Below are 20,129 nucleotides of genomic sequence, written 5' to 3'. Positions count from 1 at the left end.
TTTTTCCAACATCCTGGGGGTTCTGAAGGTGCTCAGGGTTTGTGGATTGCCATGGACCAAGACATTAGCCAACATACATGGAAAATGTTGTTTTTGTGCAAAAAATCTGAAAAAGTGCTGCAGTAGAAGGTTTTTTTCCCTGTAAATGGCATCAACAAAGTGGTTGCAGTCTAAAAATCACCATCTTACCAGCTTTCAGGAACAGGAAGACTTGAATCTGAAAATCAAATGTTTCAACACAGTGTTGGCATTTTACTGGGAGACAGGCCATTTTCCTATTTTTTGTGCTTTGATCCTTTGTCCAGTTAGTGATAGAAATAGATATGTAACCAATGATGGGCTCTGGAAAGCTATACATTTATGAAAAGTAGATACAATTTTGAATTCTGCAAAGGGTCATTTTTGCAGATCGTTCAAGGTTTTCCTATGGAAAGTAAAAAGTGCATTGAAAAATATTGCAATTGAGTTGAAAAAACAGTCATTTGTGTCTGTGTTTTCATCTGTAACTTCTACTAACTATGGAAAATTTTCAAAAGCAATCTACTGTTACATCTGCTGGTTACCCTTTTGGTTACATGGATATGTATGACTTTTAGGTTCACCCAGAAACCTAGGTATCCAAAACCAATAGCTGAGCTGCACCTTGCAATGGATTTTCATTGTGTACTGGGTGCACAGAAATCATTTGGCAAAATATAAAGCGTGATAAAATAGGCATCAAGGAAACATACATATTTCTGAAATGGGCACATGATATGGAATTTAGAAGCAGTGGTTATTTGCACGTATCTGAATTTATGGGTATCCATTCCAGCATGTAAATTAGAGGGCATTTCTCATATTAACTTCTTTCTTACACACTGGGCCACATGTACAAAGCTTTTTTCTCATTGCAAACAAATCGGGCCATTTGCAACCAGAAAAAAGCATTTGGCGATTAATAATTGCAATTTTACGATTCAGTAATCTTTTTACCGAATTGCAAGTAGGGTTTACGAGTCACAATTAAGAAGGAGCGTTCCTGTCCTAATTACGAGTCACAGTGCTAACCCATTTGTAAAACGTAAAGGGGACACCATGGGAACCCTTTCCCTTTGTGAATGGTAGCAAAAATATTTTTTTCTGAGCAGGCAGTGGTCCCACCGACCACTGCCTGCTCTGAAAAAATGAAAAGAAAACTTATCATTTTGTTTTTTGAAATGCATCCCGTTTTCCTTTAAGAAAAATGGGCTGCATTTAAAAACAACTGCTTTATTTAAAAGCAGTCACAGACATGGTGATCTGCTGTCCCCAGCAGGCCACCATCCCTGTGAGTGCAGACATTCCTAATGGGGTCACATATTGCGACCTACCTCATTAATATTAATGGGGTAGGTAATTTGCGACCCCATTGGGAATCGCAAACAGTGTGATGTCCATGTTTTAAATATGATTTTGCGACTCGCAATTTGCGACTCGCAAATGATTTGTAAAATTGCGAGTCGCATAACTCTGGTCATACATCTGGCCCACTGTCTTACATTTGGCAGGTGCAAATGCAGAGAAAGACAGTTGTATCGGCCTTGAGCGGGATGATTCAGAGCCCGTCAGCGGACGGAGGGCTCCGCACGCAGCGGGCACTTCGTGAGCTGCAACGTAGCGCAATATGGCCGCTGTCTGAAGATCCGCAGAGAACACCGGCAACATCCAGCGGAACCAGACCGGCCCGGAAGCAGGGAGTAGGCGGCTGCCGCATCCGGGGAGAGGTGCTCTGCCCCCGTCGGAGGTGTACAGCCCGTGGAAGATTCCTCTTGGAATCAGGAGGAAGGGCCGGGCCCCCCATATCATCTGTCCCTCATCAGCGGCTGCGTGGTCCGGACCCCGACTGTACCTCCCCTCGCCCCGTTCTGGGCTTGGAGTGTCTGGCGCCCTTTGTGTCTGGAGTTCGGTGGGAGCCAGCTGCGCCCAGAGGACGAAACGCGAGGAGCCGAGCGAGGAGCTTTTGGACGCCGTGGGACACTGCAGAGGGGGGCAGCAGGCGAGGTCAGTGAGGGCTGCTAGGCAAGCACCGAACTGCTTAACTTAACTGAACTGTTTAACTGTTTTGGTGGCTGTGAAGTCTAGGCCCTAAGCACGGGGGGCACATTTTTAATCCAGCCTGCAGAGTGGGTCTGAAATAAGGGCACGGAGCCCGGAGTCGGGTTAACAGGACTTTATTAACTTTGACATGCTCTCTGCTTCTAAAAGACCCGCTCGTTCCTTGCTACGGCTATTAGCCCTTTAGGCTGAGGCTACATCAGTCAAATCATTATTCTCCAGCGTTACAAGAGGAGGAGCGATTACCACGTCTGCCAAAGGCGCAGTCTGGTTGAAACTACAGCCTAACAGCTTGTCGTTCTTACTCATTTGGAACTGCCTTCATCCTCACTTTTGATTATCTAAAACCCTAAGTCTCCTTTCACACCTCTCCTTTCTGTAAGCAACGGAACTGGAAACATCTTGGTTGGTCACTTACGTCACGGGGCCAAGTCAGAGACTACAGTGAATTTACCTACGCCCGCATCGTGCTGCATATCTGTGTGCCCCTGTGGTCCTCGGGGCTGCTGTTCCTTCCTTCTGCTGGCCTCCACGCCTCCCGCCCGCCGTCGCCTGACATCGCAACCGCTGTGTGGGGGGAGCATCTGACGGGACAGGACGGGACTACATTACCCAGGTCCCCTTGCACCCCTTGCATCCCGGAAGCGGAACCAACGCATTTTGCGCGCCCGAAGGCGCTATTAGACTGATCCTGCCCCTGGCTGAGCGGGTCCGCGGGCCGCTGTGTGGCCGAAGGGGGCCGGAAGGGGTCGGGTTGGGCCAATTCGCTAAGCTGCTAATTGCTTCTATTTTAATCTGATAACGCTTCTGTAAGCTGTATACTTGGGCTCCATTAATTTGAGTTATTGTGCCTTCTGGGTCATATACACCTGTTGTTCTGTGTTATTGCTGATATATGTAGGTGCCCTATACTTTGTTACGATACAAATGCTCTGTGTAGGGCATGGCTATAAATACTAGACAGTCCATCGAGTATTTTATCAATACTAGTAGTGGTTGTTATATACGTGAGGGTGGTGTAGAATGGCTAAAAATATTTCCACCCTGGATAACTACTTGGTTAAAATGGTGAGCAAGATAAACATTGATAGAAGGAAATCCTTAGAGAAGGAGTCCACCTCAGAAATGTTTTCTTCTGTAGACGATGGTAGCGGTTCTATTGTGGTGGATCCCCCTAATATTGAAGCTTTCCCTTTGGAAAACCCAGCCATTTTACCCTCAGTTTTAGAACCACCAATTCAAGACCCATTGGAGCCCCCGAGTGAGTCTGCATTGTCTCACTCTCCTCCTAAGAGAGCTGTTAGAAAATGCAGAAAAACGCGAATTAAGCGGGGGAACATACATCTTAAACCAACGATAGAAAATGGTCATAGAAGTAATGTAGCTAATAACGAGATTATAATTAATAAGGACGATGTGAATTGTGATCTCTTGGGTCACATCGCTAAGCTATTTGAGAAAAAACTAGACCATATGACTAAACCTCTTATGGAAAAAATTGAATTGTTATCTACGGAGGTATCTAGGTTGGGTGGTCTTTTAGATAAGATGTGTAAGGAACAGACTATGAAACAGTCTGAGCTACCCGTCCAATCCGGTAACTCTGCACAATTGGTTGTAGCACAGAGGCCATGTTTACCAGAACCTAGGGAGCCACCATGTATGGTGGATAGTACCTCTCATATGAAAGCAGCTGCATCTAATACCGTGAGGCACACTACTCCCGTGAACAGACCAAATCATATTAATCTCCCACCTGTTTGTGAGCCATATGTCATAGTCCTTTCGAATGTTCCTCCCTTAGACCCAACAGCAATGAACTTCCGTGAGGAATCACATGATTCTCTCAAATGGAAATCAGTTGCTTGGTTAAACAAAAATTGTGGCTTCCCCCCACATCTATCCGATCATATACTGTCTACTAGACGGGTACCATGGATCGGAAACGCGAGGAAAAAATGTAAGGGGGATTGTGTAATTGTTAATTTTAGGCACCCTCAATATGTTGCGACTGTTCTTCTTAGAGCAGCTTCTTTGGATGTAGAGGAGTATGACGTGGGTGTGCATCCTCTGGGTTATTTTTATAGACATCTAGCCAGTACATCAGAACTTCCTAAAAAACACAGACTCTTGACTAATAGAAGAAACACAAATTTTTATACTCCAATTGAAAATAGATTTTCGGTACTAAGTACTCTGGATGAAAACGATTGACTCCCACGAGCAGGGGAATTTATCACAGAAATGTTAGTATATACCCAGACATGGGAACAAAAACAGAGTATAGAACATTTAGAACCGAAACTTATAGTACCTTCGAGCCCCAGAAATTCATGGACAGTTAAATTGGTAAACAGCGTTAAATTCCCTTATTCTACTTTGAGTGAGGTAATCAGTTTGGGCGTACCTGATAAGTGCCTCACAGTGACTATGGAGGTTAATGACGTTAGTAAAGACTATAATCAAGACAAAGAGTTAAATCCTTTAGTTGAACTAGAGAATGTTACAGAAAAAGACAACTTACCTATAGTATTAGATTCACCCTGTGTAATAGGGAAAACAAATATTAGACTGATATCTTGGAATATAGCTGGCCTAGCCAGGAACCTTGAGGATGTGGTATGGTGTTCCTATATTGAGAATTACGATATCATATTCCTACAGGAAACTTGGATGGTAGAAACCCCTCATAGGTTGGGGTATAAAACATACTGTTCGTATGCTATTCCATCAACTAGAGGTAGAGCCTCAGGGGGGCTGGTTATCTGGGTTAAAGTGACTCTAGAAATAGATATCACCCAGTTATCCATCCCCTCTCCGGACCAACTAGGCCTTAAAATTGATACAAGAGGGAAAGATACCATACATTTAATAAATATATATAATAGACCGTCCCCATCTAACAAGGAATCAGAGGTGGTAGAACTCTTGGAGTCCTTTCTAGATTCATTAGGAGATAATGTAAAGGTGTTAGTTGGTGGGGATTTTAACTGTAAATATGAGCCTGTCTTGAGGTTGGAAAAATTACTTGATGAACAAGATGCTGCTAATGATATCTTGCCCTTAGAATCTGCAAGTTCAGTTAAAAGCACAATAGCCGCTTTACAGATTTTACAGTTGACTGTGGTACATGATCTAAGGGCTTGTAATGGTCGATTTCGATCAGACAGACCAGCAGCTCCAACCTATTTTAAGGGAAATTCCAGGTCACATATAGATTTTGTAATGGCTACCCGGAATATATGGGACCAAATAACCGATTTCAAGATAGACCATAGGATGGAGAGTGATCATTTCCCCCTCCAACTATGGCTGGACTCTCAATCATTTATTATTAGATCCGAAGAAGAGACCCTATTAAATACCACGGTCGCGGAGTTAGAGGTAACCAATAACAGGCGTGCTCTAAGATGGCCATATATCTTGGGAACAGAAAAGACGCTGATAAATATTTATAATGTATTTACTGAAACTGTAGGAGACTTACAGTCAGCATTAGTGGGAACACAAGGTGTTCTTGATTTACATCTTAAGCTGGTAGATGCACTAACTCCACTATTGAGTAAAATTTACAAAAAAGATGGTAATAGGATAAGGAACCATCTTGAGACAGCGAACCCATGGTATAATAAAGATTGCCGAATAGCAAAATCAAGACTGATCCAGGCAGTAAAATCCGGGAACTGTTTGGATATAAAAAGCGGTAGACTAGCCTACAAAAACACTATGGCCCAAGCTAAAAAAGCATGGGATGAAAGTTTTTGGGAGGATCTCTTGAATGCAGCTAAGTTACGGGATCAGAGCATGTTCTGGAATTTAATCGCTAAGGGAAATAAGCAGGGTAGATCAACAAAGGATATTTTCCTAGATGGAAAAACTTGGTGTGATCACTTCACTAAGCTCTATGCTACCATAAAAGGAGAGTTTGCCCTTCGGGGTCTACGAGACAAACTTAGAAATGAGTATTGCTCCATTAACTTTTAGTTTAGAAGAAACTAATAAGGCTTTATTAGCTGTGAAAATGGGCAAAGCCCCAGGCCCTGATAAAATTCCTGGCGATCTACTAAAATATGATGTGGATGTGTGGGGGCCTTATATAAATTACCTAAGTAATTCCATTGTGGCAGGCACACCGATCCCCGATTCATGGAAAGGGGCAGAAATTATAACAATTTTTAAAAAAGGTGATCGCTATGATCCAAGTAATTACAGCCCAATAAGTTTAATAGACATTTTTCAAAAGATATATGCCAGACACATTTTAAATAGGCTTTTAGATTGGATTGAAGAGACTAAAATATTAACCAAATATCAGGCTGGTTTTAGAATAAAAATCAGTACGGTTGACCAGGTGTTTAGGTTTATGTGCATCTGCTGGAAGTATATAAACATAAGGAAGGGTAGTCTCTATGTGGCATTTGTGGATCTAAGGGCCGCCTTTGATCTTGTTCCGCGCAATTTGTTGTGGATTACATTAAGGAACATGGCGGTCCCTGGGGAACTACTTAAAGAACTTATCAAGCTTCACACAGGGAACTATGCAAAAATTAGATGGGGAAAAGAAGGTGAAACCTCAAGGGCCATACCTGTAGACCATGGTGTGCGCCAAGGTTGCGTGTTAGCACTTACACTCTTCTCATTATATGTTAACGATATTCCGAGCTATTCAAGGAATTGTGTACATGACTCCCCGAAGCTAGGTGGTGAGCCGGTTGCGGCATTATTATTTGCTGATGATACCATCCTTATTTCCCAAACTCCGAGAGGTTTGCAAAATTTGGTGGATTCTTTCCAGAAGTATTGTGTGGGGAAGGGGCTAGAAATAAATCCTACCAAAACTAAGTATATGTCCATAAACCCCAAGAAATCCCTCAGGATTAATCTGTCCCTGGAGAATCAAAAACTGGAACAGGTAGGGAGTTTTAATTATTTGGGGTTAATGCTGGATTGTAACCTGTCCTGGAAAGGACAGATGGATAAAAGCATCTTATCCCTTAAACAAAACTCACTGCCTATTTTAAAAATACACAGAGCTAGTTATTCTAAAGCAATCTCACCGGCACTTGAAGAATATAAAGCGAAGGCCCAATCGGCCGCCCTTTATGGTGCTGAACTCTGGGGCTACTATTGTAACAATAATTTTGGAAAACCGGAAAACCACTTTGTACGAAGGCTACTTAAAATACCGACAAGAACTCCTCTAGTCCCTGTTTTCCTTGATATTAACCTTAAAAGAGCAGACTATCAAGCATTATTAAGACCACTGCTGTATTGGGTCAGGTTATGGGTAACCCCGGAGTTGAGTGGATTGACTGAATTAACTCAGATAGATTGTCATATGAACACAAATTTTTATACTCCAATTGAAAATAGATTTTCGGTACTAAGTACTCTGGATGAAAACGATTGACTCCCACGAGCAGGGGAATTTATCACAGAAATGTTAGTATATACCCAGACATGGGAACAAAAACAGAGTATAGAACATTTAGAACCGAAACTTATAGTACCTTCGAGCCCCAGAAATTCATGGACAGTTAAATTGGTAAACAGCGTTAAATTCCCTTATTCTACTTTGAGTGAGGTAATCAGTTTGGGCGTACCTGATAAGTGCCTCACAGTGACTATGGAGGTTAATGACGTTAGTAAAGACTATAATCAAGACAAAGAGTTAAATCCTTTAGTTGAACTAGAGAATGTTACAGAAAAAGACAACTTACCTATAGTATTAGATTCACCCTGTGTAATAGGGAAAACAAATATTAGACTGATATCTTGGAATATAGCTGGCCTAGCCAGGAACCTTGAGGATGTGGTATGGTGTTCCTATATTGAGAATTACGATATCATATTCCTACAGGAAACTTGGATGGTAGAAACCCCTCATAGGTTGGGGTATAAAACATACTGTTCGTATGCTATTCCATCAACTAGAGGTAGAGCCTCAGGGGGGCTGGTTATCTGGGTTAAAGTGACTCTAGAAATAGATATCACCCAGTTATCCATCCCCTCTCCGGACCAACTAGGCCTTAAAATTGATACAAGAGGGAAAGATACCATACATTTAATAAATATATATAATAGACCGTCCCCATCTAACAAGGAATCAGAGGTGGTAGAACTCTTGGAGTCCTTTCTAGATTCATTAGGAGATAATGTAAAGGTGTTAGTTGGTGGGGATTTTAACTGTAAATATGAGCCTGTCTTGAGGTTGGAAAAATTACTTGATGAACAAGATGCTGCTAATGATATCTTGCCCTTAGAATCTGCAAGTTCAGTTAAAAGCACAATAGCCGCTTTACAGATTTTACAGTTGACTGTGGTACATGATCTAAGGGCTTGTAATGGTCGATTTCGATCAGACAGACCAGCAGCTCCAACCTATTTTAAGGGAAATTCCAGGTCACATATAGATTTTGTAATGGCTACCCGGAATATATGGGACCAAATAACCGATTTCAAGATAGACCATAGGATGGAGAGTGATCATTTCCCCCTCCAACTATGGCTGGACTCTCAATCATTTATTATTAGATCCGAAGAAGAGACCCTATTAAATACCACGGTCGCGGAGTTAGAGGTAACCAATAACAGGCGTGCTCTAAGATGGCCATATATCTTGGGAACAGAAAAGACGCTGATAAATATTTATAATGTATTTACTGAAACTGTAGGAGACTTACAGTCAGCATTAGTGGGAACACAAGGTGTTCTTGATTTACATCTTAAGCTGGTAGATGCACTAACTCCACTATTGAGTAAAATTTACAAAAAAGATGGTAATAGGATAAGGAACCATCTTGAGACAGCGAACCCATGGTATAATAAAGATTGCCGAATAGCAAAATCAAGACTGATCCAGGCAGTAAAATCCGGGAACTGTTTGGATATAAAAAGCGGTAGACTAGCCTACAAAAACACTATGGCCCAAGCTAAAAAAGCATGGGATGAAAGTTTTTGGGAGGATCTCTTGAATGCAGCTAAGTTACGGGATCAGAGCATGTTCTGGAATTTAATCGCTAAGGGAAATAAGCAGGGTAGATCAACAAAGGATATTTTCCTAGATGGAAAAACTTGGTGTGATCACTTCACTAAGCTCTATGCTACCATAAAAGGAGAGTTTGCCCTTCGGGGTCTACGAGACAAACTTAGAAATGAGTATTGCTCCATTAACTTTTAGTTTAGAAGAAACTAATAAGGCTTTATTAGCTGTGAAAATGGGCAAAGCCCCAGGCCCTGATAAAATTCCTGGCGATCTACTAAAATATGATGTGGATGTGTGGGGGCCTTATATAAATTACCTAAGTAATTCCATTGTGGCAGGCACACCGATCCCCGATTCATGGAAAGGGGCAGAAATTATAACAATTTTTAAAAAAGGTGATCGCTATGATCCAAGTAATTACAGCCCAATAAGTTTAATAGACATTTTTCAAAAGATATATGCCAGACACATTTTAAATAGGCTTTTAGATTGGATTGAAGAGACTAAAATATTAACCAAATATCAGGCTGGTTTTAGAATAAAAATCAGTACGGTTGACCAGGTGTTTAGGTTTATGTGCATCTGCTGGAAGTATATAAACATAAGGAAGGGTAGTCTCTATGTGGCATTTGTGGATCTAAGGGCCGCCTTTGATCTTGTTCCGCGCAATTTGTTGTGGATTACATTAAGGAACATGGCGGTCCCTGGGGAACTACTTAAAGAACTTATCAAGCTTCACACAGGGAACTATGCAAAAATTAGATGGGGAAAAGAAGGTGAAACCTCAAGGGCCATACCTGTAGACCGTGGTGTGCGCCAAGGTTGCGTGTTAGCACTTACACTCTTCTCATTATATGTTAACGATATTCCGAGCTATTCAAGGAATTGTGTACATGACTCCCCGAAGCTAGGTGGTGAGCCGGTTGCGGCATTATTATTTGCTGATGATACCATCCTTATTTCCCAAACTCCGAGAGGTTTGCAAAATTTGGTGGATTCTTTCCAGAAGTATTGTGTGGGGAAGGGGCTAGAAATAAATCCTACCAAAACTAAGTATATGTCCATAAACCCCAAGAAATCCCTCAGGATTAATCTGTCCCTGGAGAATCAAAAACTGGAACAGGTAGGGAGTTTTAATTATTTGGGGTTAATGCTGGATTGTAACCTGTCCTGGAAAGGACAGATGGATAAAAGCATCTTATCCCTTAAACAAAACTCACTGCCTATTTTAAAAATACACAGAGCTAGTTATTCTAAAGCAATCTCACCGGCACTTGAAGAATATAAAGCGAAGGCCCAATCGGCCGCCCTTTATGGTGCTGAACTCTGGGGCTACTATTGTAACAATAATTTTGGAAAACCGGAAAACCACTTTGTACGAAGGCTACTTAAAATACCGACAAGAACTCCTCTAGTCCCTGTTTTCCTTGATATTAACCTTAAAAGAGCAGACTATCAAGCATTATTAAGACCACTGCTGTATTGGGTCAGGTTATGGGTAACCCCGGAGTTGAGTGGATTGACTGAATTAACTCAGATAGATTGTCATATGAATACCCCTTGGTTAAAATATGTATCTAAGTGGTATGAGAGATTAGGTTTATCACACCTATGGGAAGTTCCTCAGAACATGACAACATGTACCAGGAAATATGTAAAGGACACCTTTTGGTCTTATGTCAACGGAGAGCTATTGCATAGTTCATCGATTGGTATTCTGACTTTGAATTTTTTGAACATAAAAGATACACCTAAATTCGAACAATTTTTGGATGAGATCGGTCCCCCACTGGCAAAAACACTATATCTACAGTTTAGGTATGGGGTCTTACAGATTAATGCTTACACATGCAATTGGGGAGGGGTAAAGGGTTGTGAATTGTGCACTCTCTGGGCCGTATTTATACTTTTTGACGCTAAACTGCGCTAACGCAGTTTAGCGTCAAAAAGTTTAGCGACGGCTAACGCCATTCTGAAGCGCCATGCGGGCGCCGTATTTATTGAATGGCGTTAGCCGGCGCTAGCAGACCGGCGCTGCCTGGTGTGCGTGGAAAAAAACCACGTACACCAGGCAGTGCCGGCGTTGGGGAAAATGGCGTTAGGGCGTCTTAAAAATGGTGCAAGTCAGGTTGACGCTAAAAAATCGCCTCCACCCGATTTGCGCCATTTTTAACGATGCCCAGACGCCATTTACATGACTCCTGTCTTAGTAAAGACAGGAGTCATGCCCCCTTGCCCAATGGCCATGCCCAGGGGACTTATGTCCCCTGGGCATGGTCATTGGGCATTGTGGCATGTAGGGGGGCACAAATCAGGCCCACCTATGCCAAAAAAAATATATAAAAAAAAAACAAATGTATACTTACCTGAACTTACCTGAATGTCCCTGGGGTGGGTCCCTCCATCCGTGGGTGTCCTCCTGGGGTGGGCAAGGGTGGCAGGGGGGGTCCCTGGGGGCAGGGGAGGGCACCTCTGGGCTCATTCTGAGCCCACAGGTCCCTTAACGCCTGCCCTGACCCAGGCGTTAAAAAGAGGCGCAAATGCGGGGTTTTTTGACCCGACCACTCCCGGGCGTGATTTTTGCCCGGGAGTATAAATACGACGCATTTGCGTCGCAGTCATTTTTTTGGACGGGAACGCCTACCTTGCATCTCATTAACGCAAGGAAGGCGTTCACGCAAAAAAATGACGCTCTTTACTCATACTTTGGCGCTAGACGCGTCTAACGCCAAAGTATAAATATGGCGTTAGTTTTGCACCGAATTTGCGTCGAAAAAAACGACGCAAATTTGGCGCAAACGGAGTATAAATATGCCCCTCTGTACTTTAGGGGCCAAAGAAGATGTTGTTCATCTACTCTTCTTTTGCCCAGTATACAAGAAATCAAGGGATCGTTGGATCAAACCCGTTTGTAAATATGTGGGGGTTAGATCCTACAAAGAAGCAGAGCGCATATTTCAGTCTAATACTTCACAATTAGCGGTGTTTGGCACGAGTAGATTTTTATTTAATGTGTACCTTATCAGAAAACGACTCGGTCACAAGCTGTAATATTTTGTTAGGTGGCCCACTCTTTCCCTTCCCTGTAAAGGTATATGATGCACTGTTTCTTCGATCCAAGTTAATTAATTTTTCAGTTCTGGCTTTTAATTAATTTATAAACTGTTATTTATATTTTTATATGCGGTACTGCTTAATCATGGAGACACCCATATATCTCTTGCCAATTGTATGTATTGTATCTTATATTTAATTGTGAAATGTATATATGTATGTTGTATTTATCTCTTGTCTTGACTTTTATGGCAATATTTGCCAAAATAAAGTTTAACGAACGAACGAGAAAGACAGTTGACAATAGCACTTGTTCTACTATTCTCCATTCCCCTAAGTCTTCCAATAAAAATAGTACCTCACTAGTGGCCTAGTGCCTGCAACAGGAAGCGGCCTAAAATGCAAAGTGGACACATCACATTTTTCCACTGAAAACAGATTATTTTTTATGCTGTGCCTAGCTGCGGATTTTGGGCCCTAGCTCGGCCGGCACCTATGAAAACCTAGCAAATTTGTACATTTTGTAAAACTAGATGTCCCGGGGAATACAGGATGGGGTGATTTGTGTGGCTCTCATCAGGTTCTGTTACACAGAATTCCTTGCAAACCTCAAACTTTGTCTAAGAAAACACATTCACCCCACATTTCTATGATGAAAAGTTCAGAAATCTGAAGGGAACCACAAACTTCCTTCCACCCAGCATTCTCCCAAGTCTCCCTATTAAAATGTTACCTCACTCGTGTGGGTGCCCATGTCAGGAAACGGAATGTGGGAACATCACAATCTTACATGGTTCTAAGTTTATTAATGATTAAACCAAGCTAGCAGATTTTGTGGTAGAACCCCATCCGCTTCTAGGTAAAACTATTATCCATAGATAGGAGATCAGTTGATATTGTGCCATTGGCAACTTTTTAAATCATGATACATGGAAGGTACTTGGACGGACAAAGAACCAGATGTCATCTATGAAAAGCATCAATACAATAGTCTTTCATTCAAAGCACACCATTTTTAGAAGACCTGGACCCTATTCCTATTTTGAAATGCCTGGGGCTAGCGGAGGGGTTATTAGAGTCCAGCACAGGTAGATCTGTAAAGTATTGGAAAGCTACATTTTTACATTTTAAAGATTCTGAGGTTTTTAATAAATCACAGAGGTGGCAGTCCAGGGAGGAAATGTGTATCACGGTGTAGAAGAAGACAAATCTATTAAATTTCTCACTAGTCAGAGGGGCGAACCTCTGCTAGTGGCAATGTTAAATTAGCTGGTTGCCATACACCGGTGCTACTGAACAAGGTCAACCCTCAGCTACTGATAAAGTGCTTCAAGTGCCCTGTCGAGCCAGCAGGCAACTGAACTCATATCATCTGGACCTGCCCCAAGATAAGGGAGTTTTGGTCCTCCATACAAACGTCCTGCAGGCATATGGTAGAGATCGATTTTCCAAATGACCCATATTTAATTCTATTGGTTTACCCGAGAAACACTCATCTTAATATCGAACATAAGAAAAAAACGTGTTGTCATCGCCCTTGTAGCGAGGTCGTTATTCCTCCAAAACAGCAGCACTAGGTCACAATTTGAACACTGGAGGTCCGAATCGCAAAGAATAAAGAAATTAGAAAAATGTTATGCACCCAGGTTAGACTCGTACAGTAATTCTTAAAGTTGTGGGGAGATACCAAATAGCCCAAACCTGTGCAACATAGGGTATTAGGGGTGCTTGAAATAGAGCCCTCCCCTTTGGAGGAGTCTGTTCGCCATGAGCAGGGCATGTTTTTCTACTCTCACTCACTAATGTAATGTATTGTTTTTCTATACTTTTGAGCTTGACATATTGTCAGCACTAAATTATCGAAAAAAGGTGACACAACATGTTGAAAATCTGAATCCATTCACCATCCCTGTTTAAAGTAGATCAAGCTGTTGAAGGGTAATGAAATTTTTCAGAATCCTGTAACGATTAGGCCTGGCTGAAATTTTAATCACACCAGAGGAGTCAAAGTAATTTCTGGAAATTGACACGGTATTACCACAAATTACACAAAGGCTCAGGTAATTTAGAGTAACATGGAGCAAAAATGCAGACAGCAAGAGCATAGGAATGGTGTGCCAGCAGCTGCTGGCTGCTACTGTTCTCAGAGACATATTTACACGGAACTGGTGCATTAGCTCCGATGTGCCAGTTTCCTTGTTTCGCTCTGTGCCCCCCCCAATGACACCATGATAGCAATATATTTACAATACAGAGCACCATGGCGCATGTTAGCATAATAGTGTCAAACTTTTTGACTCTATTGTGGCGCTTTGCTAGGCTAATGCCAAAAATGTTGACGCTAGTCTAACAAAGCTCGGAGAGGCCCATAGGAAATAGACTAGCATCACTTTAACACCTGCCCTGGACATGTGTTAAAAAATTATGCTAGAATGGCACAGTGAAATCTTGTGAATTTCACTGCACCACTTTGTTTTGGCCTCCTTGCTGGGGAATGCCCCACTTGCATACATTTTACCTGGCGCAGATATAATGTGGAGTGAGGTTTTACAAAGTGGGGCAACGCTTGCATGTAAATATGGCACAGAGTGAGGGCCTGTTTAGCGGCAACATAGCATAAAAAAATTATGCTACAGCAGCGCCAAAGGGTGCAAAGGGCTTGAAAATATTCCCCTAATTCTGCTTTATTGAGCTCTATTTTCTTAGCTCTAATTGCACCCTGTGGTCCATATTGGACTTGAGGGTTCATTTTGCGCTAACTAAATAGCTCTGAATGATTGATTACACTCTTTGCGTAATTCTGCAAAAGATTATGCAACTTTGCTGTAATTTCTCGCAATTACGTTACAGCAAATTATGTGAGTTACGCCCACCCCCAGTACTGAAGGTTTGTTAATTGTCAAAGATATTTAATCATGCTATATAGTCAAATATTTGTTTTTACGCTTCGAAATTGTGTAAAAAATGAGAAACTGCATGATATTATGTGGTCTATATGTTTTTATAAACACGCCTAAAACTGCTAGTAATAGCAACAGAAGCAAAATTATGTGTTTTACTCTTTATTAAAGTAGCCAACAATGTAAGTAAATGCCATTGTAGCAATTTAAGTAATGCAAATGTTTAGTTTATTGGTCTGAGAGAAAAAATGGTTTTAGAGGTCATCACATTCAAGCTATCACATCCCCTTCGCAAGCACTTTTTAAAAGTTATTGACTGCCCTTCCAGGAATGTTCCTGCAACTATCTATCAAGTCACTTTCATAAGAGGCGATGCTGTACTCTTCACTAATTATTGGAATAGTGGATCAGCAGTATTAGAGCTGCTGTAATTGTTGCTATGCTCGTCTGGTGCACAAACTCTGCACATTCCTCCCTAATAAGACCATTAGTCTCCTCTTATATTAGTCCCTTAATTCAACTCCACTTTATTTACTGCTCTATTCAACAAAATGACTCAAAAATGCATTAAAGAAGAGTTGGGATTTGACGCCAAAGGAGATTCGAGCGTTGGGCCTGCAACACCAGGCAGGTTCCTTTCCTGATAGAACATTTTTTCTCAATTTCTGTAACTTTTTTTAGGCGAATTCGGCGCAAAACTAACTCCAAATTTATATTTTGACGTTAGACCAGTCTAAAGTCAAAATATTGGAGTTTGCACCATTTTTTAGTTGTGTGAACCTATTTTGTGTCAATGAGATGCAAGGTAGGAGTTTCCCATCTAAAAAATGGTGATAATCCTATAGCCCATATTTATCCCCCGTGATAAAATGATGCACGGGTGGGAGGAGGAGCTAAGTAATGGTGCAAAGCTTGCTCTGCACCATTATTTAATGCCTGGGTCAGACCAGGCATTAAGGGACCTGTGGACCTATTTCCATGGTTAACTCCTTCGCTGCCAGGCCCTTTCCCCTCTCAGGTGCCAGGGCTTTTTTTTTAGCTATTTGGGGCAGTTCATGTTTAGGCCCTCTTAACATTTTGTCCAAATAAGCTACCCACGCCAAATTTGCAACCTTTTTTTGCAACATCCTAGGGATTCTAGAGGTATCCAGAGTTTGTGGGTTCTCCTGAAGGAGACCAACAAATTAGCCAAAATACAGCACAAATTTAGTTTTTTTTAAAAAAGAAATGGGAGAAAGGGCTGCAGGAGAAGACTTGTTGTTTTTTCCCCTGAAAATGGCATCAACAAAGGGTTCGCAGTGCTAAAATCACCATCTTCCCAGCTTTCAGGAACAGGCAGACTTGAATAACAAAAAAAATACATTTTTCAACACAATTTTGCCATTTTACTGGGACTACCCCATTTTTACTATGTTTTTGTGCTTTCAGCATCCTTCCAGTTAGTGACAGAAATGGGTGTGAAACCAATGCTGGATCCCGGACAACTAAACATTTCTGGAAAATAGATAAAATTCTGAATTTAGCAAGGGGTCATTTGTGTACATCCTACAAGAAATATTGAAACTGAGGCTAAAAAACAGCCATTTTTCTCCACGTTTTACTCTGTAACTTTTTTCTTGCGATGTCAGATTTTTACCGTTATGTCTCCTGGACTCTTCTGGTTGCGGGGATATATAAGGCTTGTAGGTTCATCAAGAACCCTATGTGCCCAGAGCCAATAAAGGAGCTGCACCTTGCAATGTGTTTTCATTCTATAGCTGGTATACAGCAATTTATTTGCTGAAATAAAGAGTGAAAAATAGGTATCAAGAAAACTTTTGTATTTTCAAAATGGGCACAGGATTAGGTGATGAGAAGCAGTGGTTATTTGCACAACTCTGAATTCCGGGGGTTCCCATACTAGCATGTGAAGTACAGGGCATTTCTCAAATAGTTGTCTTTTTTACACACTGTATTACATTTGGAAGGAGAAAATGTAGAGAAAGACAAGGGGCAATAACACTTGTTATACTATTCTGTGTTCTCCTGATACAAATGGTACCTCACTTGCATGGGTAGGCCTAATGCCTGCAACAGGAAATGCAACATGAACACATCACATTTTTACATTGAAAACTGACGTGTTTTTGGAAAGTGCCTAGCTGGGGATTTTGATCGCTAGCTCAGCGGGAACATAAGAAAACCTACCAAACCTCTGCATTTTTTTAAAATCGACACCTAGGGGAATGCAAGATGGGGTGACTTGTGGGACTCCCACCAGGTTCTGTTACACAGAATACTTTGCAAACCTCAACATTTGGCCACAAAACACTTTTTCCTCACATTTTGGTGACAGAAAGTTCTGGAATCTGAGAGGAGCCGCAAATTTCCTTCCACCCAGCATTTCCACAAGTCTCCCAATAAAAATGGTACCTCACTTGTGTGGGTAGACCTAGTGCCCACGACCAGAAATGCCCCAAAACACAACGTGGACAAAACACATTTTCTCAAAGAAAACAGAGCTGTTTTTTGCAAAGTGCCTAGCTGTAGATTTTGGCCTCTAACCCAGCCGGCACCTAAGGAAACCTACCAAACCTGTGCATTTTTTAAAACTAGACACCTAGGGGAATGCAAGATGGCGTGACTTGTGGGGTTCCCACCAGGTTCTGTTACACAGAATCCTTTGCAAACCTCAACATTTGGCCACAAAAAAACTTTTTCCTCACATTTTGGTGATAGAAAGTTCTGGAATCTGAGAGGAGCCGCAAATGTCCTTCCACTCAGCGTTTCCCCAAGTCTCCCAATAATAAAAATGGTACCTCACTTGTGTGGGTAGACCTAGTGCCAATGACTGGAAATGCCCCAAAACACAAGTTGACAAAACACATTTTCCCAAAGAAAACAGAGCTGTTTTTTGGAAAGTACCTACCTGTGGATTTTGGCCTCTAACTCAGCCGGCACCTAAAAAAACCTACCAAACCTGTGCATTTTTTAAACCTAGACACCTAGGGGAATCCAGGATGGGGTGACTTGTGGGGCTCTTACCAGGTTCTGTTACCCAGAATCCTTTGCAAACCTCAAAATTGGGCCACAAAAAACACTTTTTTCTCACATTTCGGTCACAGAAAATTTTGGAATCTGAGAGGACCCACAAATTCCCTTCAACCCAGCGTTTCCCCAAGCCTCCCAATAAAAATGGTACCTCACTTGTGTGGGTAGACCTAGTGCCCACAACCGGAAATGCCCCAAAACACAACCAGGACACATCACATTTTCCCAAAGAAAACATAGCTGTTTTTGGCAAAGTGCCTGTCTGTGGATTTTGGCCTCTGGCTCAGCCGGCACCTAGGGAAACCTACCAAACCTGTGCATTTTTTTAAACTGGAAACCTAGAGGAATCCAGGATGGGGTGACTTGTTGGTCTCTCACTAGGTTCTGTTACCTAGAATCCTTTGCAAACCTCATAATTTGGCAAAAAAACACTTTTTCCTCACATTTCGGTGAAATTCCCCAAAACACTATGTGGACACATCAAAATTATCAAATACAAAACTACCTGTTTTTGCGAGGGGGACCTGCATTTTTGGACCTTGGCTCAGCAGTCATATAGGGAAACCTACCAAACCCAAACATTTCTGAAAACTAAACACCTGAGGGAATCCAGGGAGGTGTGACTTACGAGGATCCCCCCCAGTGTTTTCTAACCCAGAATCCTCAGCAAACCTCAAATGTAGCTAAAATAATCACATTTTCCCACATTTCTGTGTGGAATCAATGCACCAAGACATATTTCCTACCACCCAACATTCCCCTCAGTCTCCTGGTAAAAATGATACCTCACTTGTGTAGGTGGGCTAAGTGCCTGTGACAGGGAAGAGCCAAAAACATTTCAAAATTGAGGGGGAACCAAAGCGGGTCCAAAAGGGCAGTTTGAAAAAAAGCATTTTTAGGCTGACAAGTGGGTCGAATTTTTATCAGTATAGATGCGACAATGCTGGGTGGTAGTAGTTTTGTGGATTCCTGCATTTTCTGGTAGGTTTCATCATAAAAATATGTGAAAAATGTGTGATGTCCAGCAAAGTTGAAGGTTTGCAGGGAATTATGGGCAAGAAACCACCCTGGACTCACCCAGATGTTTAGTTTTTAGATGTGTCTAGGTCTTGTGGATTTTTCTACATGGCAGCATCCCAAAGTCCAGAAAGTACAGCCCTCACCATTGGAAGTGGGACGATTTTGAAAGTTAGACAAGCTCTTGTGGCCCAAATGTAAAACCAAAATCCAAAATAATCAAATGATCTCTTGCTTGCTGTGGGATAAGATGTTTTAGTGTGTGGGGGAGAGCTGAAAGACTGTTACCCACTTCAGTTGGGGTGGGAGCATAACCATGCCCATACTGGTTGGTAGCCACCACCGACAGTTTTTTTTCTTTTAATTCCCTGGCATCTAGTAGGCTTTCTGCCAACCCAGGGAGTAAATTGGGGTTAATTGCTCCATCTGCCCACCAGTAGGCAGAACAACTTTGGCCCTATTTATTTGGGGTGGGAGTATGACCATACCCCCACCCTCTTTTTTTACAAAAAATACTTCCTGGTATCTGGTGGGCTTTCTGCCCCTGTGGGAGGCAGATAGGCCTTCCAAAAATATGCCGATCTGTCTCCCAGGGGGTCAGATATGGCCAACAGTAATGTGCTCCCTTGGGGAGCGGCCCTTGCCCAAGGGGCTGCCCCACAAACAAAACACACACATACAGACAGTGGCACAAAATCCCTGGTGCCTAGTGGTTTCTGCCCTCCTTGGGGACAGATCGGCCTAATAAAAATAGGCTGAACTGCCAAAATGCCTAAAATAAATATATCCCCCAGGGCAACGACCCTTGTCTAAGGGGTTGCTCCCCTTGCGTGAAAATGACGCAAAGAAATAAAGATCCCTGGTGCCTAGAGTTTTCTGCCACCCGGGGCAGATCGGTCTAATTACAATAGGCCAATTTGCCCCCAAGGGGGGCAGAAATTGCCTAAAACAAATTTTTCCCCTCCAGAGGAGCGACCCTTGCCTAATGGGTCGCTCTGCACATATAAATGAAAAAAAAAACACGAACAAAAACAAAAGATCCCTGTTGTCTAGGGGTTTCTCCTGGT

The sequence above is a fragment of the Pleurodeles waltl genome, chromosome 1_1, assembly GCF_031143425.1.
Source record: "Pleurodeles waltl isolate 20211129_DDA chromosome 1_1, aPleWal1.hap1.20221129, whole genome shotgun sequence".
NCBI lineage: Eukaryota > Metazoa > Chordata > Amphibia > Caudata > Salamandridae > Pleurodeles > Pleurodeles waltl.
Note: the sequence above shows the minus strand (reverse complement) of the source record.